Source organism: Carassius gibelio, chromosome A17, assembly GCF_023724105.1.
Source record: "Carassius gibelio isolate Cgi1373 ecotype wild population from Czech Republic chromosome A17, carGib1.2-hapl.c, whole genome shotgun sequence".
NCBI lineage: Eukaryota > Metazoa > Chordata > Actinopteri > Cypriniformes > Cyprinidae > Carassius > Carassius gibelio.
In genome coordinates, this window is record NC_068387.1 from 14,274,070 (window position 1) to 14,292,927 (window position 18,858).

At 37.8% G+C, this 18,858-nt stretch overlaps 1 long non-coding RNA gene across 1 annotated transcript; it reads left to right on the top strand.

The window, feature by feature from the left end:
• Positions 1-3,243: 3,243 nt before the first annotated feature.
• On the top strand, positions 3,244-17,669 carry LOC128031590 (uncharacterized). Its single transcript, XR_008188123.1, has 3 exons — positions 3,244-3,429; positions 6,390-6,468; positions 16,567-17,669. It is a non-coding gene; the product is annotated as an uncharacterized LOC128031590 (long non-coding RNA).
• The last annotated feature ends 1,189 nt before the right edge of the window (positions 17,670-18,858 follow it).

Here is an 18,858-nt window from a genome sequence, read left to right on the forward strand (position 1 = left end):
TAAATCTCCACTGATGTGATCTATGAAAAATACAATTACTCTACAGTTTACTATGTCTATATGCATATATAACATGAATAACATCTATAAAACATGAATGTCAATCAACCTTATATGAACAAGTGGTAAACTATATTTATGAAATCACTTGGGAAATATGTGCTAGATCCCAGGACATTAAAAGTTTAAAAGAGGAAAAGAGACCAAAGATTCTAGACAGAACTTGCTTGATTAAATAATGAAATCTCCCGAAGGCTTCATTTGAACATCACAATTCTATAATTAAAAACCATATATGATAATGCTTGTTAAAGACTTAAAAATTTTCTTCCATAAAAAAAAAAAAAATCACAGTGGTTTCTATCTCTAGTAAATGACTGAGCTGGTTTTTCAGATCACAATACTAACCGATTCAAAGTGCTATTTCTCTACGCTACGGAGGATTTGACCTGCTAATTAGTAACAAAAGTAAAGTATGACCACAAACAAGCAAATGACTAAACACACAGCCATGGTCTGTGACATACACTGTATAGCATGCATGCCTTGGTAGTGCCACACATATGGACACAAAACATGCACTGGATTTCATATATCATCAGGGTGCTTGCAGCGATCAATTCACTTTTGTTGCATAAGAGATAAAAAAAAAAAAAAAACGTGTAATGCTATAATTTTCTCAGCTACGCTTTCAGAGACACTTAGCGTGAATATACAAGCATTTATTTCCATGGGAATGGGTTTTAAGTGCAACCTCCTGACCTGTTCCCCCACTTCCTGACCGGCTGAAGATCCAGCAGACTGACACAGGAACTAAGGGGGAGGCAGGCTCAGACTGGCACACATAGACACCTGACCTATTAACAGTTCATTAAGGAGATTTAGATGATTTTGCCACTTTTGCTTTGACCTCCTGTGACTGGGTTCAAAGTTGTTTCCTGTTTGTGGAGGTTGTAAGCATTGTGTGCTTCTGAGAAGCCCTGCCCATCCTAATAAGCTGTATTATTTCCCTCCTGAGGAGGCCTTTATGAGGAGGCTTAGGGCATAACAGACTGGCTCTTCATATGAGGTGCCAACCCATTAATCATCTTCATATCAACTTTTGATAAAGCATGTTTCTTCTATGAAGAAAAAATACACATATTTTTCCCACCCTCTCAGATTTAATGCAGCCTTCACATTATGAGGCTCTGTGTAGGACTAATTTAATCGATGGTGATTAAATTAAAAGTTTCTATTTATTCTGTTTATTTTCTGTTGTAACAATATATTTCCAGCTCATTAGCATGAAAACACATCTCTCATTAACAACTGTAAAGAGTATGGTCCTTAAATTTGTTTTCATAATCAAGTAAATCCAAGTTACAGCTTGCATTCCTCACCCTTGTCCTCTATGTCCACTCACTCTCAATTAAGTGTATTTAGTTGCCTCACATTTGAGAGGAAAGCCTGCCTTGTTGCCAAATGAGACTGTGCACGTGTCCCGTTCTCTCTCAGCTCTGCAGTTAGTCATGGTTTACTCTCCAGTCTAGCACTTAAGAGATCATTAGCATGTGTAACTTCCACCGATGAGGACACCGCTAAATGCGCCTGGGTACATGATGCAACTGAGCGCCTCATGAATAAAACTGAAAGAGGCAATGGGCCTCCATTCACTCTTTCAAAACCACAAGGCCCTATAAGATGTCATGGAAAGGCAACGAATGTGTAGATTTACCTTGAGATTCATGATAAAAGAATACACCGGTAAGGGTAATATAAAGGCTGAATTTCAATCTGAGAGTAACTGCCGAGCAGTAAAGCACCCAACCACTTCGGACAAGCAAGAGAGATCAAAGCAAATGAAAGTCCAATAATTCAAGCCTTCCTGAACATATGAAGACATGAGGTGAATTTGTGCCTGGGGGTCTCAATCAAAGCAAAGACACACCACTGAGCATCCACTTCCCGAGCTGAATTCAGGTTGTTTCAGTCCTACAGAGTGCTGTTTTAAGCAATGAGGTTGTTGTCATTGTCACACTGAGCTCCAGCACACAAAGATCATCCGGCAGAGGGGTAAAATCAATGATTTCCCCAATCTAAGAGGTGAATGCAGGAGAGTAGAAAAGGATCGCTGGCCGTTTGACCTTCTCTGTGTATTAAACAAACACCAGATGATAGACATTCAGTGAGTCCATTATCTGAGGGCCTGGTGTGTTGTTCCTGCTGCTAAGTCCCACAGAGTCCTACTGCTGCCAATGAACTGCATGTATGGCAGCAGCTCTATCTTAGACTATGAATACCTGAAGCTCCATTCAAGCTATGATGTCTAAGATGTCTATGTGTAATGGTCTGTTCAGGTGTCTTTAAGAAAATGTAGATGTGTGCTAAAAATCTTGCCAAAATGCTTTAGGTCATCCTGCAAATTGGGTTGGCCGAATGACATAAAACATTTCGAAATGTATTCTTCATGAAATTACATCATGTATATGATTCCTTAAAACACTTCTAAATAACTAGACATGATATGTCATTTCAAAGAAAATATGTAGGGGCAGGAATGGAAGAGTCTGAAGAGGCTAGGGTGAATTGGGGAGAAAACATGCTGGGCCACCATTGTAATGGCTTAAATGTAGATGGAATGCCCAGTGTGGAAATGAGAATACAGGCCACAATGGTACAGCAGGGTGCTGATGTGTGTGCTGAAGCAGACGCTTGACGAGGAAGTCATAGCTGGAATCAGACACAGGAGCTCATTCAGAAAGCACTTGTGAAAAGGGTGCAGACGTAAAGGCAAACTATGCAGCCATATGAATGTCTGTAGCTCAGCTTGCTTTTGGATTCAAAGCCTATGCTCAGTTGGGAAAAAAAATTGTCTTGATGTTCTAACTTGTAATATTTAGTTTTTAAAATTTAATATTTATTTATGTTACACAATGGTCTCTAATTATGCATCCATATTTAGATATTGTGGGAGGCAACAGTGAAAACTATAGTTGGCACTAACTTTGAAGTTCTTGGTAGTAGCCTAGTATTTGGGCATTATCTTCTTTGTTTTAGTTAGCCTATATATAGACATGCAAAATAGTGTATTATGTCACGGAAAGCAGGGACGGCAAAAACAAACAAACAAAAAAAAAACCTTACGGATAAAATTATTTGTTAAAAAAAGTAAAAATAATTAAAAAAAAAAAAAATAAAAAAAAAAAAACTACATATGTAATCATTTCCAATGACCCGTATGTAAATTCCCTAATAAGGAAGTCAAATTTCCTTCCCCCTGAAGCTGGATGTACAAACTGATTTTGCTGTTCACACAGTACAGGCTATAACGTTAAAAAGCGAACTTGAATTGGAGACGTATTTTTAAAAATTGTGGTGCTTTATATTTGACAGTTAAACTCAACTTCAAAACGCGGCTCTTCAATTCACGTTGGGGACGCCAAACAGGTGACGTAAACGAACTAACGATTATTAGAAAGAAAAAAAAGGTCTTCCTTTGTGTGTGTGTGTGTGTGTGTGTGTGTGTGATTATATAAAATAAAATAAATTAATGAATATGTATGTGTTTAATTGAGATAAATACGTTTAATTAATCAGCATATCATGCAATTAATTCGATTACCGTCTTTAATAATTTTATAATTATAGACTTAGAATTCACGATTAAAAAAAATTATTTTATCTTCCGTGTTTTTAATTGATATATATATATATATATATATATATATATATATATATATATATATATATATATATATATATATATATATATATATTAATTTGATTACAATATTTAATAATTTTATACAGTTATTAGACCCCGAACTGCAACAGTCTGTTGTAGCGTCACACCGCCGTAACACGATACAAAAATTATAGAAGATATTTACTCATTCGTTTCATTATCTTCGAGTAAACAAGCAAATAAATGAATAAACGATTTTTTTTAAATTTACAATTAATAGTTTTTTATTAATTTTGTAATAATTTATATAATTAGCCTACTTAATACTCCAGCTCAGTGACAGGTGCCACTGAATGCAGAATTTGACAATATAGAGGTTGATTTATAGCTATGTAGATTTCTGTCACCAAGTTAATCAACTGGAACTTGCAGACATGAAACCAATAATTTTTTGTTCCTATGTCATCATGCTGAGCAATAACAAGAATAACTATTCAAGTCTAGACAGCATTTAATTTGTCATTTGAGAACTTCTTCCCTTTTTAGTAAATGTGCACTGACCTCTCCAGGTGGCTTTGGGTGTTTGTTGCTTTTTGATTATAATGCAGGAACACTGGACATTTGAAATGGCATAGTGGTAATTACAGCCATCTAATTGCACAGTGTCTGATGCCTGCCTTCAAGAGGATAGTGCAGAGAGTCCACTGACCTGTCAACTGTTTGCAACTTCAGCCAGAACCAAAGTAGTCTCAGCCTCAGACGTCACACCCACGGACCTCTGTCTGAAGGTCTGGCTTCGCAAGACTAGAACCAACTGCTTTTGCAATCTGCTGAACTCCAGCACTTATTAAGAATTATATAAGAATTAAGCAAAGTAAATTAATTATTTCATTTTATATACCATAGCTTAGCTTATGACAGCTGAGACAACTCTATAGACTGTATTAATTCTTGACATAATGTAGAATGCAGCTGGTTTTAACAGAAAACCATGTGTTGTCTAAGTGACACCCATCTGAGAATTTGTTTAACCAGAAATACTGAAGTTTCTTTTGACATGTTTTTAAATTAGCATTAGCTTTGAAATTTCAGTGCATGAAGAAAACAAGCCTTAACTTGTTTACCTAAGTCTAACAATAAGTAGAAAAGCTAACACTTATTTGTCTTGCAGTAGATGTTGAAGAATTATGCCTGTGATTTTAACATGACAAGGTATCATTACTAAGCTTTCATTACTAAGGAACTGCACAAGTTAAATACGATTCAATACAATACATTTTAAATACAATATACAATTTAAGTGTTAAAAAATGTCTCATCATGTCTTTATTAAAATAAAACTGCAGTGTAATGGTCAAAATGACATATTGCTTTTAAATCTATTTTAAATCGCTGAATCCATTAAATATGTTTTAAATAATATTAGTATTATGCACAGTTTTGACTTTAAAAATTAGCCTCAGGAACTAGGTAGTCACAGCATCTGAATCCAGAGTGAAGAAAATCCCCTTCATGTCTCTCAGGTTTCTCCTTTGGGGTTTGTCCATCAACAGAGGCCAATTAGACTGGGCCTGACCAGTCTCTATTAAAACAGAAAGTGTTTACATCAGTTTGGCCAGTGTTTGCACTTGAAGATACTGAGAACCAAACATAACAGCAACATGGATACCCTCTATTATGTCCACAAGGCAAGAGTGAGTCCAAAATGTGGTACATGCTGCAGTGTAATGGCTGTGAAGTACCACACAGAGCATTTTTGTGTTGGTGAGTTTACAGCTTTTCAGCTTTATTAGGTTGGGAATTTCACCTTCTTTTTTTCCTCAGTAACACTTAGATGAGTTGTTGATTTTTCTTTTTTTGTGGTTGTATCAGCCATATTCCTTGGCTATTAAAAAAAAACACATTCAAGTTTGCAAAATGTATCTGTTGGCAGCTACAGCGGCAAATGTTTTTTTGTGTTGTTTCAATGAAGAAAATCAGCACCTGTGGGATGTACATTTTTCTATTAATTACACATAACATTCGAACACATTGACATCACCGAGGTCTCCAAGCTTGGTGGGTGGCCAATATGAGAAATCATGGTCCTAAACTTCTCTGCTTGTGGTTTCCTTCTCGGTAGTTCTGTGCATATATAATTGAGACCATTGAAGTACATTGCAGGTCCATCTGCTTGGCAGAGAAGTGAATACTAAACCATCTGGGCTTCTACATGCGCCAGAAAAGGGATATGGATAGGTATTGTCTGAGATAGAGCACCTCAGGGGGTACGTTTTTCCACAAGGAACACACAGTGAGAAACACACACACACATATTCACAACGATCAATACTGCTCCTTAAAGATAGTAATACTAGCATGCAAAATCTGCTGTTGTTGAACTCCAGATGGAGTGAAATAATTCTGAGTTCCATCACCTCGAGTGATTAGCAAACTCTGATATCAAAGCAAATGATCATCAGTATCCCACTCGGTTAGTACACAGTGCCACTGCGCAGCATAACGTTTGCTCTCAGCCCTTACATTCACAGAATCAACCGTGAATACATAAATGATAATAGACATTCTGTTCCTGCCATCAGTTGGTAAAATGGAGTGCCATGTTGAAATGTTTTCTGCTCGTAAGTCGCCCACAAGCTCTGGGGAGATACACATGCTCGCTTTAAGGGCTTCGGTTGTGGTCAACACAGCGACTAATTTATTGAATTATTTATTTCCTTAGGAATTCGCGAGACGTTTTGGCAAGGCTGGAGGACTCGAAGCATTGCAAGGCTGCTGCGCAGAAGGGGACGCTCACCGAGGTTTGTTTATTCACAGGATTATACACATTAAGCATCAGTCTTTTGGATTAGCCTTCATCCTTTTGGAAACGGATAGTTTTCTTAACCTCGGAGCGACTCTCTGTTCCTCTGGCGCAGTGGTGCCATTTCTGAAAACCGATCATAGTTTTGACATGATGCTGAACTGCTCTCCTGCGGCCCAGGATACATCTGTAAACATTGGCTAAATGAAGTCCGTGGGGTTCTCACAATGAAACACCCCCTGGTCCCCCCCAAGCCCCCACCCCCCGATGGCCCTTCCATCCTTCAGATATCCAATGGATGTGCTAAAAACCCCGCTGTGTATGGTCCTTTAGCAGGGGACCTGTCACAAAGCCTCACACCTCGTGGCCGGCTCAGCGGCCCATCTCTGGCTCCCATCTCTGACATCTGCTCAGGGTTGGGGTTTCATTCAAGAGGGGGCCAGAGGGAGTCAATCTGCTCTTTTAAAAGAGCCTCACAGTGCCCTGGGTGCTGATGGGGAGGAATGAAGGATCCGCACCATTTCTCTTGCTGGCACCACTGGTGTGCTATTCTCCATCCTTTCCCCATCAACGCCACCACAACTCAAAGCCGTCTTTCATATCCTCCCACGGCTCCAGATTGACAGGCATCAGACAGTTCAGGTGATGAGGAGGAGAGGGTGTGAATGGAGATAGAGAGGTGCCATGTTTGAACACTTCGTAAAGAAGCACGCCTAATACTCGGCAAAAAAAGGGCCCCGTGTTTCCAGCCCTTTTTGGCAAGTCGACCATGATGACTATTTGCAGACTTGACAGATTGTACTGATGTGTTTATTTAGTTGAGCAAATGCGGATTGGAGCTGTTTTCAAGCTTTATTTATGTTGTGTATTAATTTGGTCACCAACAGAAATGAGGCAACATCAATCATCTACTTGATGGGAAAAACACTGAAACATTTATTTTAGCATAGCGGCATCTGTACACTTTACCAAGTGGATGGAAGAAATTATCTGTGCCTTTGTATATCACAACATTTTGTAATTTTTTTTGTAATTAGAAAATAATTATTTTGTGTTCCACAGAATAAAGTCATATAGGTTTAAAACAATATGAAAGTTGGTAATAAATTACAGATTTTAATTTTTTTTGTTAAGCTATCCCTTTAAATAAAGGAAAATCCCAGCATGTTCATAAATATAGGATATATGTTAAGTAGTGCACAATTGCTATAATGTAGCATTTAGTCATTAATCATTAAACATTTGGACGTATTTAAAACGCATCGATTATATGGCTCCAGTGACAGGCTTTGCCACTGTGTCACGGTGAGTGGAGAAGCACAGACACAAAGCTGAGGATTGTTTCACCATGTAATTCCAGTCTCTGTAACTACTTTACCACCTGAACACAAGTGCCATTCTTCTCCTAGATAAAAATCACCTTGGCGCATTTGTAGGACATGTAGTCACTTACTGCTTGTGAAGATTAAGCCTTGGAGCATGACTTTTGAAGGTGGTGGCTATTATCTCTCCGTGTATCCGACTGGGAAGGAGATGGGCTGCAAATAAATATTTGTCCGGCAGATTTGAACATGAATGAAAGTGTGTTTGTAATCTAAGTGCATGTGTATTCATTCATTAGACTAACATTGTTGGAAATGTAATACTGCAGGCTGCACAGAGCAGGTTTGATTGAACAAACTGTGATTTAGAGCAAGTCTGAGGGCTAAAGCAGGACTCTTTTCTGTGTGGGGAGATGTTAATGATGCCACATGCAAAAGCTGAAGAACCCATGTAAGTAGAAAAATCCAAAAGTTAAAGGTTTTTCACTAGCGGATTGTTCACTAGATAAAATCATTTCAGTAATAAATGCTTACAGCAGGAGCCAAAGCTAATAGCCAAATCCATTTTAGTCCTCATTTTACTGGTTAGAACAAAAGGGCATATTGAATTAAGGCATAAATTCACACAGATTAGTTGAGAGAATATGGCAGTGGGACCTTATTTTACAGTTCTAAAAATGTTATTATTATGCGATTGAATAAATGGTTATTAAGCAATCCATTTCCAATTGATTGGAGGTTATAGAAAACATAGAGCTTCAACAATGAGTCGTAATAATCTTTTTTTTTTCTTTCTTTCTTTTTTTTTTTGTCCATCATTGGACTGATCATGCTGTGATTTTCCAAATGAACTGTCAATTCACCTAGCCCAGTACCATGCGCTTAACCACTTTCTGGTTGTTAATGTAATCTAAATATACATTAATTCCTATGTGACTGACAGAAAGTGAATGATATTAAAAAGTAATAATATTAATACAGTTGACAATAACTAATTAGTTCAATTGAAATTAGCTCTTGAAATTAACAGAGACAGAGTTTCAACTGTTATGACATTTGTTGCTTTAAATACAAAGACTGTATCGCTGTGTGTCTGTCATCGATGACTTGACTTCACACATAGAAAACCTTTAGATGATAGTAATAACCAAGACAAAACCTAAGAAATATAAATGTTTTTTAAACCTAAAGCAAATGTTACGTCTCATATTTGCACAAATCTGCCTGGCAGCAGCCGAATCTGGACATATTTTTGATTGAGAGTAAATATAGTGTATATTTATTTATGTATTTATTTTTACTGTACTTCTTCAAAGCTTCATTCATTTGCAAGTTCAAATGAATCCATAGAGAACTTAAAACATCTTTCAATTTTTTGCCATTTATTTTTGAAATGCATTAAAGTGTGATATATCAAAGTTATTTTTCTAATAAGACAAATTTGCATAATTATTTTTTTTTACATCAGTAGCTCTTGTCTTATTTTACATTTAACAATTTTATTGGCTGCAGGATCATAATTTTGGCTGGAAATCTTATGTTTTAATTTAAGACATTCTCACAGTCACAGCAACGGCATTGCATTAAGACATAATCGTCCATTGAGTGTATTTCTCAGGTTGTGTCCAAACTCATGTTATATCTCAGAACAAACAGACAAAGCCTAGTATCATAGATTCAGCCTTATATGTGTAGTTTCAACATAACTGATGGTAAGAGGATTCCAAGTGTGAATATTTGGCTTCACTGTGTCATGTACATTTTTTAATAATAGTTTATAGAGACTCAGTTGGAAACATCTATTTATGTATGTTAAAAAATAAATAAATACAAATAACTGGGAAAAACTAAATATTTTATAAATAAGGGTTATTAAATGCCATTTTCCAAATTTCACCTCTGAAAACACTAGCTTTTAATTTTTCACCATCCTAGCAGTTTTGTTTCATTCTGCAACTCCATCAACTGTTAAGGTGTGAGACAAATAACAATACCACCCTCTGGACTGTGATTTTTTGGACTGGAGGTGATATAATTAATCACTTCCCATTAGCTGGGTTTCACACACGAGCCGCAATTAATAAACAACATGAATTGATATATACATGCTAATGTAGAGTTAATGTATATATGCTGATATCTGTGTGATGGTTTACACAGCTTTCCATATTTAGAGAGGATTTTGATCCAAATATAGATGCCAAATAGCATGATTTACATATTTAGCCCTTGTCACATTAGGGGCAGACACTTGGTGTTGGCTGACTGAGTGGGACATGGAACCATTGCCCTCTAGAGGCCAATTGCCACCTAATATAAGCCTCTCTCATCAATGCTTGACCATGCACCCACATCTGTTTATGTGAAGGCAATAAAAGTACAATATTAATTTTCACTGATAATGGTCAAAGAAAGTAATTATTTTATAGCAGCAAAACTTTATCAGTCAGTATATCAAACCACATTCAAAAGTGAATGTAAAGAACTGCCGCACATTCTATAATGTAGCATTCAAATGTTATTTGTTCTACTGATTTGGGCGCAATTATTACCAAAATCTCAATTCAAGCACTCTTGTCAGAGCAGGTTTGCTTGAGTATATTCTCTTCTCGACCATATTTATAATTCAGTAAACGTGGTTGTGGGATGCAAGTTCCATTGAACCACGCATAAAAGGTTATGATTGATGCCTGTGACACTTTTTTTTTTTCACCACAACCTGCCTCGTTACAGATTACAGAAGATAATGGGCAGCAGGACAGGAAGGGGAAGAACGAAACTGGGTCTGCGTTTAATTAACTGCGACTCCTTTGCGATTTGCCTTGTTTTATGGAGAGAGATCCTGTTTTTCTAATTCGTCCCCCTTTGTTTCTCAGACAGGGAACGGATCTGGCTCTTTGGGACATTAAATAGAGAGCTAATTCAAGTGGAGGGGCTCTTTCTCTGGTGCTCTGCTTACATAGCTGGGCTGGGCTCACTGGGCCCTTTTGTGTGCTGCCCCTCACCGCATGTGTCCTCGCTCTCCTGGCTGGTCAGATTTTTTTGTCTCCGCTGGATAATCAGCTTGGAACGGTCGAGTCAGATGTGGTGGGAACTGGGCCTGCTTGAGGCTCCTCTCTGAAGGTGTTTGTTGTTAAATAGAACAATTCGTCTGTCTCTTTAGAAAGCCTGACAAAAGCAAATACTCCCTGCTGAAAATTTTCTTAGCCTGTCACACAAAGGCTCAAGTTTGTTTAAGAAATTGCTGCTAAAGAAAGCGTCAACCCATTAAGGTAATTATATGGAACCTGTGTCTTATAAAGGCTTAATTGATGTTAATGTTTGTCTAATTGGGGATTCAGGGAGAGCAAAGGACTAAAGGTCTTCATAGCACTTTCAGGCGAGCCTCTGAAAAGGGTCCTTCTGGTTTTCACACTTCCCACAATGGCTGCCCGTCTTTCTCACATTACTGACGGGTTTCAGCTCCTTCCAGCATTCTGCAGCACTACTTGGAGCACAAAATAAGGGTGAAGAGCCATTGTCTGGTGCAAGCACTTCTCAAAGAGTGTTCGTGACAGGGATTGTTAGAGGACTCATGTTGAAGACAAGGGGGAGTGAGGGTGAAAGCCACTGTCATGTCTCCGGTGTGCGGCAATGGGGCTCCTAATTGCTGCATCTGTTTTTTCATAGCGCCGATTCATTTAAACAAATACTTTAGTCAGCACCTCCTGTTCCTACACTGAGCCAGAGTTATCCATTGTGAGCGTCAATGCATTTGCATGTGTTTGTGTGTGCATTCGAGGGGAAGTATTTGTTTAAATAGTATATTTTCCTTGTACATCTTTTAATAGCAGACTCGGTTGCTCAGGCTCCCGCGTGATCCCCCCCGTTGACGCGAGCGAGACGCACGTTTCGCCGCCTCGGAGACGCCCCATTCGCATCGCTTATTTTTTGCAGCCAAACTAAATAGAAACAATGGTGGTATATGGGCGAAAACAAACAGTGTTTTCCTTGCCTTAACACTTAACTGATCAGTCTTTAAACCACACATGAGGCTCCGTTCCAAACTCTTCAAATATTTTTCTTGGCTTTAATTGCTCAGGTCACAGTTAACATCAATGCCATTTCCACACATACAAGTTAAAATAGGGGCAGCGGTGAATGGCAAACTGATTGTAGCGCTGTCAGTCTCCTGCATGGGCTCTTTCTGCAGATGGGGAGTGAGAGGGATGGAAGGGGGAGCGGCAAAGGCACTTCATTTAACTTGCACCAAGCTGATTGGAGTGGAGAAGGCAATTCAAATCTTGAGTATAGTTCCCATTGCAATGCCTTTCCCCCAATCTCACCCTGTTTCCGCAGGCCTCCTGCCAGTCAAAAAGCACACAAGGCAACCTTGGCAGATCGTTCGTTGGTGCCCTCCATCTTCACACAATAGCGCAGTGAAAGACCTGGCCTCCGCGAGACCCCCAAGTAGAGATGAAGTCAGCTAAATTAATGCTATGCTAGAATGCAATACGCTAAATGGATCTCTGAATGTAAGTTTGACATGAGCGTGTTTCTGAAAGATAAAGTCTGCTTATCTCAGCCATTCACATAGACATTTCTGCTGGCATGTCTAGACCTTATTATTATTTATATTTATATATTTTGTATAATTGGTGTTGTAGCTAGAAAAGATCACCAAAGGATTCTGACAAAGAAGTCACTATGGGAATAACAAGACAAATCAAAGGTTTTGTGTCACATTTTTATGATTATTTGTGCATGTGGTCATAAAAACATTACTGCTGTTAAAACAACATTTCTGCAATGAAAATCCAGATAGTTAATAAAACTAATTGTCACTTTCAAGAAATGTCATGTTGTCCAAGAATAATCACTAGTTCATTGGGACAGTTATCTGAAAACCATGTCAACACTCTTTTATAATTAGTCTTTATAATAATCTTGTCGCCAGCGCATCCTCAGAGTCCTTCTAAACGAACAAGTCAAATCTGGTTCTTTTTATCACTCTTGATGACTATTCATGCATATGAACTCCTCAGTAGCCCATAAATACATTGCATGATGCTGTCAAAATGATACGCACACAAAATTAAGCAATTAAAATCCAGATTGTTTCAAAAGCACGCCTCTATCAAAATGTCAAGCTGTCTATGATTAGCCTAACTCAGTCACAATATTTAGCTGGGACAATTATCTGAAAACCTCGTTGACGCTCCACATTTGTTTTTATAATTATTCTTAAGGGAAGAACATGTGGCCGGCACATTCTCAAAGTCAAAGCGGTTTCTTATTTTGACGACTATTTGTGAATGCGAACTCCTTCAGTTGTTCAGAAGTGCATCGCCGCACTGCAGTGAAATGGACACAAACAAAATCAAAATTCTGATCATAAAAACGTGTGTCTATCAAAATGTTGTGCCTTCTGGGAGTAACTCAATCACTGTATTTTGTTGGGACAATTATCTGAAAACCTTGTCGACAAAGTGTCGCATTACACATCAAAGTACTTTACGGGTGAATAATGACCACAGGTTTTGACCTCTGACCCCGCTAGGCGACCTCTAGAGATACACGCGAGTCAGTTTCACAAAGGTTCGCTGCCACGCAACTCCCAAGCCCTGCTGCTTCGGAGCAGAAATTTGACTCCACAGCCATAATCACTTTAGTACTGTTTTTGCTCTTGGTAAGTGGACAAATATTTGGATGATCTTAAGCAAGCACAATAATTGAATATGTGATTTGGTGGTAGCAGGTGTTTGGAATCTTGAGCTTGTCTTTACATAATGAAGCATTCTGTAAACAAAAGCAAGTTGTTATGTTGCTTCGGCATGCTGGGGATATACTCAAATGAAACAACTAATTTTCTTGATAGCATACTGTAATCATGCTGTTCCTCTACCACGCACTGTGCTGAGTGGTGCGATGCCTATTAATTCATTCTTCCTCTCTCCAGTGGGAGAAAGAGCCCTCCCCTCCTCTAGTAAACTGCTATTATTCATTACACCTCTACAAGTACAAATAATCGCCGCAGTTTGAAAGAGAGAAATAATTGTTATTATTTGCTTTGATATGGTGTGGCTCACACATCTTAAATGGCCAGAATATGCCTGTTTTAACATGCGCTCGTTCATTTGTCTCACCAAAGGGGGACGGAGTCTTTGAAATCGCCACTTGAGCAGGTAAGCAACACCTTGATTGAGCACTGACAAATAATGTGCAAAACCGAAGATTTTTCTCTTCAGATATGTGTTGTAGTAAAAAATAGACCTATTTAATATAGAAATAATTCAGAAGACACAAATCAGCTGAGCGTTGGCAGTTTTGACACGAGGAATCTGAACACAACGTGGTTAAGTGCTTCAACTTGACTGTGTGAACACACATGCCTGAGCAAATGTGCAAATGAGTGAGTGAGAGTAAGAGGATTTATGAATTATATAGGCTGTACAGATTATGGAAGATGGAACTGAGTGCAGTAAAATTAAAGCACATTAACTGAAAAGCTAACATTTGAAATGAAATCATTCTTCACATTTGTGGCAATAAATATCTCTGACACTGAATCGCAGTGGAACAGTGTTTGTTTGTTTCTTTAAATAGGTTCTTAAGCTTTCACCTTTTGCTTTAGTGTGATGCTTGTTTGCTTGGGCTGGAAATATGTGGTTTCCTCCTTGTAGTCATTCAATATCATCATCTATCTTTCCCACAATGACATGAAGCAGGGACAAAGCCCATGGGTCAGATCCCTGTTGCTCTCTGCTTGTTTGGGAGGGGCATCAATTGGTGGTCACTTGCTGCACATTGTGTGACCTCTTGGTCCTGCACCTGTGGAGAGTCCCCTCTGTGAGCTAAGAAAACCGAACAAGAGTCAGGTTAGAGGTCAGAGGGTCATGAAGAGGAAGTTGTTCAAAACGGCAAGGCACTTATCACTCTCATCTGATTTGACAGCCATCTGTCAGTCAAAGCATTAAGATACTTGTTTTGCCCCAATCCATGTTTATCGCTGCTAACAGGATGCTATTTGACAGAAGTAACTCTAGTCACTCTGTGCATTGCTTTCACAGTAAATGGATGGGAAAAAAAACATGCCTTCAGCAGTATGCTGCAATTTATTAGCATATCAATATTATAATTTTGTAACAGATTTCAAAGATTTTAAATTAGATTTGTAGCATGGAATATAACAATGTAGAAAGAATTTTTTATTATTATATTTTATGTATCCTGCTTAAACGTATTAAAGGTAAATATATATTTTTTTTAATTCTATGAAAATATTAAGCTGTATATTTTAATGTAATTGGTTTTTCTAGCTGCTCGTTAACTCTACAACATCAAAATTACTTATATAAAAGCTTAAGAAAGCGTGAAATTCATGTAATGTAAGCAGCTGGCTCAAACACATCAACAGTCCACTCTGTGGAGGTCAGATCCCCTGAGAGCACTAGACCCTGAGAAGTGAGTGTTTAACAGTAGCATGACTTCTTCATCAGATGGCTTATTCATGGAAATTAATGGGATAACAACCTATTGAGCGATTGGCATGAGCTAACTCTGAGTTATCCTTTTTTTAGAGAGGTTTGGCTGATGTGAACAATACAAACGTGTAGTGCCCGCCACAATTTGGGAGGATATTATGCTCACCAAGGCAGCATTTATTTGATAAAAAATGTAGTAGTATGAGAACTATTGTCAAAGATGAACTGTTTTCTGTTTTATTATATTTTAAAAAATGTGCTTTGTTCCTCTGATGGCAAAGCTGAATTACTCCAGTCTTGAGTTTTACATGACAAATTATGCTATAATGCTGATTTGGTGCTCATTAAATATATATATATATATATATATATATATATATATATATATATATATATATATATATATATATATATATATATATGTATTTTTTTTTTATAAAAAGAAATGCTGCTTCATAATTTTTTGGAAACTGTGACACACTACCATTCAAACGTTTTTTTGTTCCTTTTTAAGCCTAATCATGAAGCTTTAGTTTTAAATGTTGTCTTTTCAGATATAATCAGGGAATTTAACTTAAATTAATTTTATAAACTGCACTCAAGGGAGTGCTGGATTGGATCAGTGAGGGCCGGGGAAAAGCAAGTACGCGTCGTGTCAGGTGAAGTGACTAAAGTATGGGTAGAAGCTGCTGAAGACAATGAGTGGTGACCATGTAGGTAAACTCAGCTTTGAAACAGAAGACATTGGATTAGGGGCAGCTCCAAAACCCACGCATTTACTCAGCTGGCATGCCGGTATCAAATTTCACCCGAACAATACCATGTGTTTGGAAACAAACATGACTCCCAAGCATCTCAAATGCATCTCTGCAAGAATCAGTGGGGAACACAGAATATAGAGCCCACAAGTACTGCTATTACAAATTAAGGCTAAATGAATGTCTACTCTTCAAATTTGTTTTAGACTGACAATATCCTCTATTTATGTAAAACTCAGTATTGTGTAATTAGGCACATCTGTATTTTTGCCTTTAGCCTGTAATAAGAGGATGTGTATGTTCCAAATAAAGCTAAAAAAAATTAAATGTAAGCAAGCAGGTCCTGCGGTCCTACTGCCATCTGCCACTGATTTCAGCAATATTACCTAGTGAACCATTTCCTGATTCTTAAAAGAAAAAGGTTTTCGTTTCTGCTCCTAAATTACAATTGAGCCTAGTTTCAAACTTTGTCACTACGTTTGAATACAAACTCAGAAAAACACTTTGGAACATTAGAAACAAATTAAAAGCAAATATGTTTCCTTTTTTGCAGGAAGAGGCTTTTATAAAAGACGTCACAGACAGACAGACATCCTTGCCTTGGGAAACATCCTAGGGGGAAAAAAAAAACCTAATTGGTAGAGTGCCATTTAACCCAAACTCTCCCACCAATATCAGTATCTCGAAATTGTGGGAATATAAATTCTCATGAGGGAATATGTGCAAGCGAGGCAAACACCATTATTCCAGGCTCTCCCATCAGCCTCTGTGTTTCTAGACAGGAAATGTGAGGGGAGGGGTTCTGCTGGTGGATTCTGGGATGGTGACACCTGCAGCGCCACTTTGAAAGACATGCTGTTTCTGTTCACCCTAGAGTCTGTGGATGTTTTATGGAGGTGGAGAAAGGAACCAGGCCCCTTACCTGTGCAAGGCCAGAGACTCTGGTTGAGCCAGGCCTCGGTTGGCAGATTGGTAATGAGCGGCTGTATGTGGTGAGGCTCAGGCACAGTACCGGCCCCCTGGGGGAAATGTGGTACAGGATAATGAGAGGGCTGAAACTCTTAATGTGGTGGTGATTCATGGAGACCATCCGTCCGGATTACCTTTCTCACTGTGTGCACAATGTGGACAAGGATTCCCAGGGTTAGGAACAACACCACCAGATTGGCCCAGCAAGCCCTTGGGGAGATGGGCCTTTCCCAGGGTACAAAAACTGTGGTGCACGTTGGGTTAATATGAACCGTAATACCTGTTTGTTCCAAAATGCAGTTGCAGAAAGGTGTGGAACATAAACTGCAAAAGGCCTCATCACATTTTGAGTCCTCAGTGCCAATTATATTTACTATTAAATACTAATAAGTTGATAACCACTGAAGGTGTCATGTGCAAAATTCAACAAATCATATCCATCCATCCACCTATCTAATGTATCGTTCTATCTATTGTTCTATCATTCTGCTGTTCTATCTACAATTCTGTCTTTCATTCTGTCTGTCTGTATGGCTTCTAAATCTTTAAACTTCAGCGCTTTTAAAACATTTTTCTGGATGTGTCAAACCAACATTTAAAGTTTATCGTTGGTTTTCTGCTTAAAATTACAGTTCTATGAATTTATTTCAATTAAAGTTCATTTTAAGTCTTAATGCTTCCTTAAAATTAAATTTGAATTGCAATTTTGCATCCTGTCTGTTATGTCTATTTAAATAAAAATTCAAATTGAAAATGGCACACAACCCTAGTGTGAACAGGAATGGATGCAATTTCTTATTAAAATGACACATATATATTAGGTGGAGGCTTTTTGAGCTCAGTTATGTTTTTCACTGAACTGAGTACAGTACGGACAATATTCATATGTGATAATGGAGCTGAGAAGGAATAAAACGGCATAACTAATGCCGTGCTTCAATGACTTCAGATTTGTTTTAGCTATTCCCCCAGGACTTGTTATTTTAGCTAAGACACTAAAAGGGGAAGACTGATTTTATACTTAATTAATGTTAGCTTAAAAATCTCAACCATTCACAAAAGGAGTTTCATGACTACAGCTCATAATTCAGTTAACTGTGATGGTTCAATTAGCACTCCTTTATAGGATAACAGCCCTACATTAATATTTGAAGGAAAGGTAAGGAATATATATATATATATATATATATATATATATATATATATATATATGGTTAAAATATCAATACAGCGATAAGGAAAAAAAAAATAGCATAAAATGTTTCATCCTCCCGTTTAGCCTTATTTATATTCTGGACATGTTCATTTGAAATGCTAAATATATTTCTGAATTCAGAGGAAAAAAAAAGTGGTTGACACAAGAATTTAAAAAAAGTAAGTTGAACCCACATGCAGGTCCCAACCCCTCACAGACACACAAGCATCACATCTCTCTCTCTCACACACACACACTTGCCTTGCCAGTGTAATCACTCTCTCTGAAGCACTACATTGATGAGCTATGATTGTTTCTGATTGGCTAAAACCCCAAAGACAAAGGGACAGTGAAATATTGAAAATGGCAGTTAACCAGTCACAATCATTTCAAATGTCTACATAGTTTATGAGAGTCCTGGAATTTCATGCTGTTTGTTCCCTTTGTGCTGTTAAAATTGAAGAAAAGCAACTAAAGCTCTAACAAAGTCCACAAAGTAGACATTGCCACAGATTTGTACAAATTATTTAAATTCTATTTTAGCGAATTATTTTTAGTTAAATTGTTGATTTGTTTTGTTTTTTATTCTCTATTCATCAAAGACAACTGAAAGCACAGCTGTTTTCAGCATGGATTATAAGAAGAAATGGTTCTAAAGCACAAAATCAGCATACAGTATTA